Below are 13,922 nucleotides of genomic sequence, written 5' to 3' on the forward strand. Positions count from 1 at the left end.
GGCTAGGCAGACAGCTGGGGGCTGATATTAATAGCCCAGGAAGGGTGCCATGAATATTGGCCCCCTCCCAGGCTAGAAACACCAGCCGTCAGCCGCCCCAGAAATGGCGCATCCATAGGATGCGCCAATTCCGGCACTTAGCCTCGCTCTTCCCACTGCCCTGTAGCAGTGGCTAGTGGGGTAATAGGGCTGGGGTTGATGTCAGCTTATAATGCCAGCTGACATCAAGCCCAGGTTAGTAATGGAGAGGAGTCTATAAGACGCCCCCATTACTAACCCCATAGTGTAAGGCAAATCTAAAATAAAAACACCAACACCCAGAATAAAATCTTTTAATTGAAATAAGCACACAATACTTTAATATTCTAAATTAAACTCTACTTACCGTCACGTCCATTCCAGCTGAAGCCAACGATCTCCTGCAATAAAAGTAAAATAATGAACCAACCTCATCCTTACCTTTCCATGGTTCCCACGACGGCTCCAGCTCTGCTACATCAAGATGGCAGGCTGGATCGCAGCAGAACGCTGCCATCCAGCTTGCCATGCTGCAGAGACACTGAGGAGCGCAGGCATGCTTGCGCTCCTCAGTGGCTGTGATGGCATCCAGATGAACTCGGCTCACCTCATGCACGTCACTGACAGCGTGGGAGAATTCTCCTGCGCATGCAGTGCCGGCAAATGACGTCACCGCTTGAGCAGGAGAATTCTCCCATGCTGTCAGTGACGTGCATGAGGTGAGCAGAGTTCATTTGGATGCCGTCACAGCCAGACACTGAGGAGTGCAAGCATGTCTCTGCGGCATGGCAAGCTGGATGGCAGCGTTCTGCTGCGATCCAGCCTGCCATCTTGATGTAGCAGAGCTGGAGCCGTCGTGGGAACCATGGAAAGGTAAGGATGAGGTTGGTTCATTATTTTACTTTTATTGCAGGAGATCATTGGCTTCAGCTGGAATGGGCGTGACTGTAAGTAGAGTTTAATTTAGAATATTAAAGTATTGTGTGCTTATTTCAATTAAAAGATTTTTATTCTGGGTGTTGGTGTTTTTATTTTACATTTCACTTTGACTATGGGGTTAGTAATGGGGGTGTCTTATAGACGCCTCTCCATTACTAACCTGGGCTTGATGTCAGCTGGCATTATAAGCGGACATCAACCCCAACCCTATTACCCCCTGCCACCGCTACAGGGCAGTGGGAAGAGCGAGGCTAAGTGCCAGAATTGGCGCATCCTATAGATGCGCCATTTCTGGGGCGGCTGAGGGCTGGTGTTTCTAGCCTGGGAGGGGGCCAATATTCATGGCACCCTTCCTGGGCTATTAATATCAGCCCCCAGCTGTCTGCCTAGCCTTTGCTAGCTATTAAAATAGGGGGACCCCACGTCATTTTTTTGGGGGGGTCCCCCATTTTAATAGCCAGTAAAGGCTAGGTGTTCAGATGGGGGTTGATATTAGTAGCCTGGGAAGCTCCATGGGTATTACTCCCTTCCCAGGCTTCAAACATCTGCCCCAGCCGTCTGCTTAACCTCCACTAGAGACTAAAATTACGGGGAACCCCATGCAAAATTTTTTTTTTAATAAATCCTTTATTTTAACACTACATGACAAGTACAGTAATCAACACTGTCACTGTACTTATTATATATGTGACTGACATGTTTCTATCTATCTAATCTATGTGTGATGCTCTATTCTTTCTGTTCTAAATTGTCGGGTACTGGTGTTATAACTGTGTGCGGCTGCTGAATTGCCGGTTTTTCATGTTTCACTGACACTGTTCCCATCGATTTGGGCAATCACTGTAATGCCACAACCACCATGGCAGCGGCATTACAGTGAGTGGCAGGCAATCCCTGCATGTTGATTGGCTCTCTAAATAACACCAAACATGCAGGGAGAAGACCCGAGCATCGCGCAAGTACTCGGCGAGCTCCGAGCATCTCGAGCAGTGAGATGCTCGGGTGAGTACCGAGCAGTGGCGAGCATGCTCGCTCATCACTAGATATGACGCATTTCAAGGACAAACAGGTAAAATCAATGATCTTTCTGGTCTGCAGGGTTGACGTTCAATAGATCGCACAGTGTGATCGGAGCTGCTCTGCTACGAACGAAACCCCTGAGTCAGAAGCAGGCTGGCTAAAGTTGTGGTCTGGAAGAAAAGTGGGGGGCTTCCAGACGCTTTCCGGTCCACGGAGTGTGTGGCGCTACTCGACAAGGGCGTAGAAGCTCCCGGCTATCCTGGTCCAGATTGAGATACTCAATATTGTGGTATTGTGTCATTTATAGGGAATTCTGACTTAGAGGTGTGCAGTCATAGTGCCACAGATGGAAGATCGCGCACCAAGTGTCTGAGCCTGCGGATCCTCTGGTACGGAGCAGGATTGCTACTGAGACAACACATCTCAGGGAAAACAAACTGGTCAGGTAAAAACCATCATGAGACCAAAGAGGTGGTTTGTCTTCAAAACACTCTACATCCTAATTGACTGTCATAAAGATGTCACTACAAGGCAAACATCCAAGATCTTCCTCAGTGGGAAAGGTGCAGACCGAGAGATACCTCTCTTCTTCACTTCTCTTTGGACAGTCTAGTCTCACACCACATAATGGCTATGTGCAAGCAGAGTCTTTTTTTTTTAGTGGAAACCGAGAGAAAGCTCAGACTTCTCCTCAAAAACTCAGTGTCCTTGAAAAACTCTGTATGCACATAGCTTACTTTTTGCAATTTTGCACCAATTATGATATCATAATCCACCACCTGGTCAGAACGAATGCTTAAAATACACAATACAATTGATCAAGATAAGTGAGGCAGGATTTTGCGCAAAACTTGAGGCGCATGTAGAATAGTAAGTTTCCCCCAACGTATCCAGAAACAGGACGCACTGACAAATTTTTGATTTCTGTTTTTCACTTCTACAATGTGGTAAAAAACATATTTTAATAAAGACTAAAGTTTGTACACGCAAACTACCTACACTAATGAAAATCATAACTCATTCAAGGTTTAATTACTGTGCAGTCTAGAAAATAATTACAATAGGACAATTTCTAATAATGGTGCCAATTACTCCATGCCAAGTATGCCGAAGCGAACGCCAAGGCTGCAGTAAATCAGGATTTTCATCATTCCTGTATTGTCAGTTCCTCATACAACTTTTTTCATGCTGTGCAATATAGGAAAAAATGTACAGTGGGTACGGAAAGTATTCAGACCCCTTTCAATTTTTCACTCTGTTTCATTGCAGCCATTTGGTAAATTCTAAAAAGTTCATTTCTTTTCTTATTAAAGTACACTCTGCACCCCATCTTGACTGAAAAAAACAGAAATGTAGACATTTTTGCAAATTTATTAAAAACGAAAAACTGAAATATCACATGGTCATAAGTATTCAGACCCTTTGCTCAGACACTCATATTTCAGTCACATGCTGTCCATTTCCTTGTGATCCTCCTTGAGATGGTTCTACTCCTTCATTGGAGTCCAGCTGTGTTTAATTAAACCGATAGGACTTGATTTGGAAAGGCACACACCTGTCTATATAAGACCTCACAGCTCACAGTGCATGTCAGACCAAATGAGAATCATGAGCTCAAGGGGACTGCCAAAGGAGCTCAGAGACAGAATTGTGGCAAGGCACAGATCTGGCCAAGGTTATAAAAGAATTTCTGCATTACTCAAGGTTCCTAATGGCACAGTGGCCTCCATAATCCTTAAATGGAAGAAGTTTGGGACCACCAGAAGTCTTCCTAGACCTGGCCGTCCACCCAAACTGAGCAATTGTGGGAGAAGAGCCTTCGTGAGAGAGGTAAAGAAGAACCCCAAGATCTGTGTGGCTGAGCTCCAGAGATGCAGTAGGGAGATCGGAGAAAGTTCCACAAGGTCAACTATCACTGCAGCCCTCCACCAGTCGGCTTTTATGGCAGAGTGGCCCGATGGAAGCCTCTCCTCAGTGCACGACATATGAAAGCCCACATAGAGTTTGCTCAAAAACACATGAAGGACTCCCAGACTATGAGAAATAAGATTCTCTGGTCTGATGAGACGAAGATAGAACTTTTTGGTGATAATTCTAAGCGGTATGTGTGGAGAAAACCAGGCACTGCTCATCACCTGCCCAATACAATCCCAACAGTGAAACATGGTGGTGGCAGCAGCATCATGCCATTTGGGTGCTTTTCAGCTGCAGGGACAGGACGACTGGTTGCAATTGAAGGAAACATTAATGCGGCCAAGTACAGAGATATCCTGGATGAAAACCTCTTCCAGTGTGCTCTGGACCTCAGACTTGGCTGAAGGTTCACCTTACAACAAGACAATGACCCTAAGCACGCAGCTAAAATAACAAAGGAGTGGCTTTAGAACAACTCTGTGACCATTCTTGACTGGCCCAGCCAAAGCCCTGACCTAAATCCAATTGAGCATCTCTGGAGAGACCTGAAAATGGCTGTCCACCAACGTTCACCATCCAACCTGATGGAACTGGAGAGGATCTGCAAGGAAGAATGGCAGAGGATCCCCAAATCCTGGTGTGAAAAACTTGTTGAATCATTCCCAAGAAGACTCATGGCTGTACTAGCTCAAAAGGGTGCTTCTACTCAGTACTGAGCAAAGGGTCTGAATACTTATGACCATGTGATATTTTAGTTTTTCTTTTTCAATTAATTTGCAAAAATTTCTACATTTCTGTTTTTTTCAGTCAAGATGGGGTGCAGAGTGTATATTAATGAGAAAAAAAAATGAACTTTTTAGAATTTACCAAATGGCTGCAATGAAACAAAGAGTGAAAAATTGAAAGGGGTCTGAATACTTTCCGTACCCACTGTAAGGCATGGATGGGCTTAAAATAAAAACCAGTGGCATACTCACCTTCCATGGCACCAGCGGATTCAGCATAGGCAGCGCCGGGGCTCTGTGCCAGCTCCAAAACTGATGGTCACAGTACTGCTGCAATCTGTGATTGGCTACAGTGGAAAGGTGACTATAAGAGCACATTATCCATTGTTTTTGTGATGACATGCTCTTCTAGTCACTGGCGATTGGCTGCAGCGGTACTGAGACTTCTGGAGCTGGTGCAGATCTCTGGGTTCGCTGGGGTGCTGGAAGGTGAGTATGCCACAATTTTTTGATTGCTAACATTTTTTCCAACTTCTTTTTGTCTGCAACTTGCTGCTGCATTGAAGTCACACAACTATTTATGGAGACTGTTTGGGTTTGTGGATTAGCAACACCGATTATGCACTAAAAATTGCTGAAGGGGTCACAGTCACCCGCGACTCACATCAAATCTGTGCTAGAGAAGTCCCTGGCAATTTGGGAACAGCAGGTTTAGATATTTTGCAACTATTGTTTTGAAGGTGCAGCTACGAACGCACCCACATTTACAATTATGTCTTGCGGTACAGCGATGTGACTATTTACGCCCACATAGGACTGCCCCAATTTGCCCGAAAACATTTGTTTTGTGTTTTTGTAAACAACTCCCCTTTTTGTTCCAGGCCCCACATGTATTTTGTTGGGTGACCAAACTTGCTGCATAGCCCTAACCTATAGGGTAAAGTTGCTCAAGAGAAGAGCTGGAACAGCACTGTTTTTCCAACCCCTTTAAACTAAACATGAATATTCAGAGGTAGGCCTGACACCCACTGCTTTGTGGATAAAATATTCCTTGCCCTTTTGGGTTGTCCTGATTTGAGAAAAAAGTCTGCGGTCATTATGTGATGGCACGTGGTGTGCACAATTCCCTAGTATTGCTGGTGCAAGCGGACGGTCAAGTAACTGCATGTGTGCAATTGGCATACTTGCGGTCACATGCCGACCAGACTTGTTAGAGAAGCCAGACAAGTCTAGTCGGAAAATGACCGCAAATATGCAAATCGCATACATGCAGTTATGTGACCGGCCACTGGGAAGTCATAACAGTGGGTGTACAGCGCAATTCTGTCACAATTCAGCAGTCTGCAGTCACAAAGAAAATGTAGACTTGTCAGAAGCCTGGACAATCCCTTTAAACCAGCCTTTCTTCCCCCTTCTGAGAGAACGCCAAGTGCTTAGGACAGATCCAGAGGCCTGATCCCAGCATAGAGATATTGTAATTATACGCAGAAGTCATAAGAGCCTCAACCCGGAGAACAGCGAGGCCATGATGTTCTGTAAGGGAATACATCCCGATCATACAGGAGGACAGAACATCCTACCATCAGTGCTGACCTGCGGCGCTGTGCTACAATGTGACGGCTTTTATTTTCTAATATCAGCAGGAACAAAGCTGGGTGTGTGTGCAGCACGTCACCATGTAGTAAATAATTCAGGGTCTGGCGTGGGAGAGATGATGCTGCTTTGCAGGCTTTCTAGTAGGATCCTGAAGCAAACAACAATCACAATACTCATGGGCAGTTTCTTTAAAGCGCCGGTATCAAAAAACGTTCACGCAATTGCCCCCTGACATATCCTGGGGATATTATAGGGTGAATATGGACACCATAGAGGTCAGTCCACATCTATGACCAGGAGCACAGAGCGACTGTCACTCCGGTAATCACTTTAATAGCGGTCACGTCGTGCAATGTATAACAGCTGATTACTGGAGGATTTCCAAACTTTTTTTTCATTTATTTTTAGCAGTGGTAAAGGGAGTCTGTCAACACAGAATGACTGTTCAAACCAAGCACATGCAAACGCTTCTTTCCAATCTATCTTCACTCTTCTCTGACTCCTGTAATGCCAGAGCTATCAATCAAGGAAGAGAAGGGGGAAGATTGTTAAAAAACAAGTCTTTGGGAAGGTGCCACATAAATAAATCCAGATTCATAAAACCAGAGTACCAGTACCAGTACAAGAGTACGGGCCAGCTGATGGTCTCCAGATCTGAACTCAAGAGCCCCATATATGCCTAGGACACTCATTCAGTTTTGGTCAGGAGATCCTTGGCCGGTCTGTGCATCACTGATGTGTGAATGCAGCCTTAGAGTAAGATAATATACTACTCCACCTGGCGATACAGGTAAAGTCACAGGCGAAAACCAGAACATGATGCTTCCCATGTGTAATAATGGCTGCCGACTATACCGATCGGTTTTTACAGAAGCAGGGACATAATTGAATTCTGCAGGCAAATCTGACTGTGTACAACAGAGGCAATGTTAATGGATGGAGCTGTGAATTGAATTACTGTCACCGCTTTACATGTTATTGTTTAGTCTCTGGTAATTGTGCTATAAAAAAAACAAAAAAAACCCCTCATAATCTAATCAGTGGGTGCATGTGCGACGTGTTACAGCCAGACCGCTCCATGCCGATTTTAAGGCAGGAAATGAAGAACAGATCACTTAGACCTGGGTGATCTCAAGAGACCAGATCCCGTCACATACAAATCACCCAGACACAATGGAAGGATTGATCGCATCGTCAGCTGCACTGGGGGGCGTTCATCTAATATAGGGGCTTTGTGGAAATATTTCATATTATTTGCAGTAAACATGACAATAATTCAATTCTATAGAAGTTATTAACCTTCCGATTTGTGATCAGTCCAGAATTGGAAATTAACCTTTTCATAATGGACAATTTTCTATTTTTTTTTCCCCAGAGCCAGAACTTTTATCTTTTTTTCCCGCTGACATACCGTAACTGTGTGAGGGCTATATTTTTGCAGGAGTTGTAGTTTTTAATGGCATTGTTCACTTTGCTATATAATGTATTGAATAAAAAAAAATTTAAAAATCCAATTGCGGTGAAATGGTGAAAAAAAAAACCTCAGTTGCACCATTTGTTTTTTGGGGTTTTGTTTATACGGCCTCATTTTGCGGTAAAAATTTGATTTTTTAGTGCAGTGCGATTACGGCGGCACCAAACTTGTAAGGTTTTGTATTATATTATATTTTAATGGTTAAAAAATAAAAAATCTGAACCTCTCAGAAAAAAATCGCTACACAAGCCACATTTTTAAAAAAATTTTTTTTTTTTTTTTTTTTTTTTTTTTAAGACCAGTAACTTTTTATTTTTCCGTTGATGAACCTATGTGAGGGTTTATGGTTTCCACGATGAGCGGACGGTTTCATTGATACTAGTTTGGTGTACGTATGACGCTTTGATCGCTTTTTGTTCAACTTTTTGGGTCTCCACAATCTGATACTGCTAACCTTTTTTCTTTTTTTTTCGTCAATGGAGTTGTGTGTGGGTGCAATGTAATTTTTAGTGGTATTATTTTGATGTACATAAAACTTTGATTGCTTTTCATTCCTCTTTCATACATCTCCCGCAAAAAAAGGACATCCTTTTATTGTAAAGTGTTTAAAGCACACATGTCAAACTGTGGCGATATGGGGCCCATTATATTGTATTGTATGGAGGACAATGTGGGGCCCATTATATTGTATTGTATGGAGGACAATGTGGGGCCCATTATATTGTATTGTATGGAGGACAATGTGGGGCCCATTATATTGTATTGTATGGAGGACAATGTGGGGCCCATTATATTATATTGTATGGAGGACAATGTGGGGCCCATTATATTATATTGTATGGAGGACAATGTGGGGCCCATTATATTATATTGTATGGAGGACAATGTGGGGCCCATTATATTATATTGTATGGAGGACAATGTGGGGCCCATTATATTATATTGTATGGAGGACTATGTGGGGCCCATTATACTGTATGGAGGACTATGGGGCCCATTATACTGTATGGAGGACTATGTGGTGCCGATTATACTGTATGGAGGACTATGTGGTGCCGATTATATTGTATTGTATGGAGGACAATGTGGGGCCCATTATACTGTATGGAGGACTATGTGGGGCCCATTATTCTGTATGGAGGACTATGTGGGGCCCATTATATTGTATTGTATGGAGGACAATGTGGGGCCCATTATACTGTATGGAGGACTATGTGGGGCCCATTATATTGTATTGTATGGAGGACAATGTGGGGCCCATTATACTGTATGGAGGACTATGGGGCCCATTATACTGTATGGAGGACTATGTGGTGCCGATTATATTGTATTGTATGGAGGACAATGTGGGGCCCATTATACTGTATGGAGGACTATGTGGGGCCCATTATACTGTATGGAGGACTACGTGGAGCCCATTATTCTGTATGGAGGACTATGAGGGGCCCATTATACTGTATGGAGGACTATGAGGGGCCCATTATACTGTATGGAGGACTATGTGGGGCCCATTATACTGTATGGAGGACTATGTGGGGCCCATTATACAGTATGGGGGACTATGTGGGGCCATTATACTGTATGGAGGACTATGTGGATTACATCCAAATCCCATTGTCAGGCATTAAGCAGAACCCAACATGTAATGTAAACCCGGCCTAAAGCCTAAAAACTCAGCAAAGTCATAGGCAAACTGCAGCAAAATGTGCAAAAATTGTTCCTTTTTTGGGTCTGCGTTCTCTGCAAGATTTCTACAAGACTGTCAACTTGGATGATTGCATGTTCCCAAAACAAACCCTGTGGTTTTTTTTTACCCCTAGATTTATCGTTGTGTAAATTCTTTCCACACTTTCCCCTGAGAGAATATTAAAATAAAAATCTGCAGCTTCACCTTTTGCAGAGAAGATGATTTTAAGCCCACTCAGAAAGCTTAAATGTTAACTAAACATAAAAAAAAATGGATTGAACTGTAGGCAGAGATCTGCCGAGCGGGCCGACAACATGTTATTTTCCTTCATTAAGTGGGAATGTACGCAAAACGATTACGGAAATTGGTCACCGGTTCTTCGTTGCCATCTGCTCGCATTCAGGGATATGTTGCGGGAGCCCGGCCAGCAGAACCCACACTCTATCTCTTCCCAAAAAACACAGAATGCATGGAACAGATTAGTCAGTATAACGCACAAGCTGTGCAAAAGGCTCCAAAAAGTGCACACGGGATGTGCAGAAAAGGCCAAAACTAAGTTATTAATAGTCGGCTATTAACTTGTATCCAGCTCAGTCCATGCGTCTTAATAATCCTATATACCTGAGAGATCCCATTATCACATCTATGTAAATGTGGCTCTGCTCACATTGGAAACAAAGGATATGTTGGTGCCAAAACCTGTGCCGCCGAAAAACTGTGCCGCCCAGAAATAGTGTTCCATCATGTGCATATTCTGGAGGCATTCTTCCTTCCAAACAATCACTTATAGGGCTATTCCCAAGATCGTAAGTTACAACCACTGGGACCCTCCAGTGATCCTGAGGACAGGGCTCCACAGAGGTGCTCCATTCATTGTCTATGGGGTTGCCGGAAATAGCCGAGCACTGTGCAGGTGCCTGTGCATTGTGAAAAAAGTTACAAAAAGAGTTAAAAAAAACCATAATTTTTTACATCCCTGGTGGATGCTACATAAGCAGCTTTGACTTTTGTGCAACTCTTCTTTTCTTGACTGCTGCAGGAGACTTGGGCTTCATCAGCTTTTGTGGCTTTGTGCAGTACAAGCAATGATTTCCACTTGTCAGAGTCCACGGATGAAGGATGGTTGTGGCGCACAGACCAGCACACTCCACCTGTGCCGTGGCCTAAACCCCAGCCGGGCTCTTCAAGGGTTCCCACTTCCAAATGTCCTACACTAGACACAAAGTCCCAACAGAGCACAGTGGACTTTATTCCAGTAACGCTTAGTGGGAAATCATACTGTAGCTTTCAGGCAATAAGCTGCTGGAGCGAACAGCCAGGAAGAAGGTCTTATTTCAACCGCTCGGTCCAGACTGTGTAATACAGAGCCAGCTGCGTACAGAGAAGTGGACATCACAGTAATTGCCACTATGCACAAATAAGACATATCCATCTCGGTTCCACGTGGCCAGATATACATTTTTTATTTTAACAACCTTCGGCTCGATCTTGAGCTATGGCGACTTGATGGATGAATGTTCTGTAGAAAAATCGATCTTGTGCAAGCCTAGACAAGTCTACCAGGGTATTCTCCACCGTTATCTTAATCCATTATCTTTTCATTACTAACAAAATTTCCTTCCTCGGCATCACCAAAACCTGGCTTACCCCTCTGACACAGCCTCTCAAGCTGCACTTTCTTATGGTGGATTCCAGCTTTCTCACACACCTCGCCCCAGCAGCAAGCTTGGTGGAGGAGTTGGTTTTCTTTTGTCAGATAACTGTACCTTCACCCCAATTCCACTGCCACCCTACGTTACTCTTCTTTCTTTTGAAGTGCACTCTGTGTGCATCTACTCCCCCCTCCAACTGGTTGTCATTTACCACCCCCCAGGGCCAGCCTCCATGTTTCTGACCACTTCACCACCTGGCTACGTCACTTCCTTTTTGCTGACATCCCCACTATCATCATGGGTGACTTTAACATCTCCATGGACACTTCCCACTCAGCTGTCTCTAAGCTTATATCCCTCACTTCCTCCTTCGGCCTCGCTCAATGGTCTTCCGCGGCCACTCACAAAGGTGGCCATACACTGGACCTCCTCTTCACCCACCTCTCTTCCGCACCTCTCCCTCTGTCTGATCACAACTTACTCACACTCTCTTCTCTCTCCTCCCCAGGTGCACAATCCCCACTCTACAAACTTGCACACCCTTGCAGAAAAACACCTTGATTTACACTCACTTTCTGAATCCCTTCTCCCTCTTGCAGACATAAGTTCCTTACACAATGCAGATGCTGCTGCCGCTTTATATAGCACCACAACCGCTGCAGCTCTCGAATCGGTCGCCCCCTCACACATACCAAAGCTCGCACAATCAACAGGCAACCCTGGCACATCAGCCTGACTAAAGAACTGAGGCAGGCTTCCAGAGTTGCTGAGCAGAGATGGAAAAGATCCCACTCTAACGAGCACTTCATCACATTCAAACAGTCCCTCACTACTTTCAAGTCCACACTCACTGCAGCAAAACAAACCTATTTCTCATCTCTCATATCCTCCCTGTCGTACAACCCCAAACAGCTATTTAACACCTTCAAATCTCTCCTCTGTCCCCCAGCACCTCCTCCCTCTCCTCTCAGCGGAAGACTTTGCCTCATTCTTCAAGCAGAAGATTGATAACAGCAGAGAAAGCTTTGGCCTACAGTCCCCATGCCTCTCCTCATAACTACTCAGCCATCCTCCTCCAAAACCAGCTTCTCCGCCATTACGGAAGATCAACTTTCTTCTCTATTCTCCAGATCACCACCTGTGCAGTTGACCCGATCACGTCCCACCTCATCCCAACCCATCTCTTCAACCTATCACTAATAATTGGTGTTTTCCCCCCTTGCTTCAAACATGCACCGATCACTAACTAGAATCCCACAATGTTTGTCTGCCATTTCATCCTGCTTCTCTTCTGGATTTCTAAAACTTAACATGGATAAAACAGAATTCATCATCTTTCCACCATCTCACTCAACCCCTCCATCTGACCTATTGTCACAGGTGTGTCAGGTTTGACAGACAGTCATTCTGGATCCGGCTGTAGAAGGTCGATGCGCTTGGCCTTGCAGACACCTTCTTGATCCTTTCATCATTCCTCCCTCTCTAGGACTCTAGGACGCAGCGGTGATCTCCACCTTCTGATGCTAATTAACACACCCTTGCTGGATCTTTAAATACACTCAGTTGCTCCAGAGAATCGCTGGTGAGAGTAAAACTCCTCTGTTCAGGTCTGGTTGCTAGCAGTTGGCTAGATTAGTCTTGGAGTTCCTTTGAGGATAGTAATCGTGATCTCTCTGGTATCTTCTCAAAGCTAAGTGTTTCCCCTTGTAGGTTTCCCTTGTTTTGTCTTTAGTTGCAGTGGGGCTGACTAGTGCTCACCCCTCCCCCTCCCTACTTATGGCCCACTTCTAGGGACAGCCAGGGCTAAGGTATCCTGCTCGGCGATAGGTGAGGAACCCATTTAAGGCCCCGTCACACTTAGCGACGCTGCAACGATCCCGACAACGATACGACCTGTCAGGGATTGTTGCTGCGTCGCTATGTGGCCGCTGGTGAGCTGTCAAACGATCAGGGGAGCAGCGACATCGTGGAAAGAATCTTTCCACAAAGTCCTGCTCCTGGTTACCAGCCTGCTGAAGCAGGAGCAGGCTGGTAACCATGGTAAACATCGGGTTACTAGGGGCACACACGCACCTAGTAACCCGTTGTTTATCATGGTTACCACTCTGCTACGATGAGCGGAAGGTTACTGCTCACTTTAGCAGGCTCGTAACCATGATAAACATCGGGTTACTAGGGGCACACGCGCATCTAGTAACCCGTTGTTTGTCATGGTTACCACTCTGCTACGGTGAGCAGGAGGTTACCGCTCACTTTAGCGGGCTCGTAACCATGATAAACAACAGGTTACTAGGTGCGCGTGTGCCCCTAGTAACCCGATGTTTATCATGGTTACCAGCCTGATCGCTGCTCCCGCTGGTCACACACAGCGATGTGTGCTGACCAGCGGGAGGGCAACGACCAAAAAATGGTCCAGGACACTTTGCAGCGATCAGCGACCTCACAGCAGGGGTCTGATCGCTGCAAAGTGTCACACATAGAGACATCGCTGGTGAGGTCGCTGTTGCGTCACCAAAAAAGTGACACAGCAGCGATCTCGCTATGTGAGACGGGGGCTTTAGGGACGATAGGAGAGCCAGGGTGTTAGATCTTCCTAGGGGTCTCCACTCTCCCTTTCCCTAGTTGCTGGGCTTCCCCCCTTTTCCAGTAGTCGTTCACTAGGTCCTTCCCATACCTAGCATGACACCTATCCATCAAAGTCAATGGCTGCCCACTCTCCCCAGTCCTGCAAGCCCGCTGCCTCAGGGTAATCCTCGACTCTGATCTCTCCTTCAAACCACACATCCAAGCCCTTTCCACTTCCTGCCACTGCAACTCAAAAATATTTTCCGGAACCGCACATTCCTTAAATCCAAGAATCTGCAAAAACACTAGTGCACGAACCACATCATCAACCG

The 13,922-nt window shown here is 45.2% G+C and overlaps 1 protein-coding gene across 3 annotated transcripts in view; it reads right to left on the reverse strand.

The window, feature by feature from the left end:
* KIAA0586 (KIAA0586 ortholog) overlaps nt 1-13,922 on the reverse strand; it is a 219,446-nt gene that overhangs the window by 127,960 nt on the left and 77,564 nt on the right. The gene's annotated exons all lie outside the window — the stretch shown is intronic.

Source organism: Phyllobates terribilis, unplaced genomic scaffold (assembly GCF_046119375.1).
Source record: "Phyllobates terribilis strain yellow unplaced genomic scaffold, ASM4611937v1 Scaffold_7__3_contigs__length_470593459, whole genome shotgun sequence".
Classification (NCBI taxonomy): domain Eukaryota; kingdom Metazoa; phylum Chordata; class Amphibia; order Anura; family Dendrobatidae; genus Phyllobates; species Phyllobates terribilis.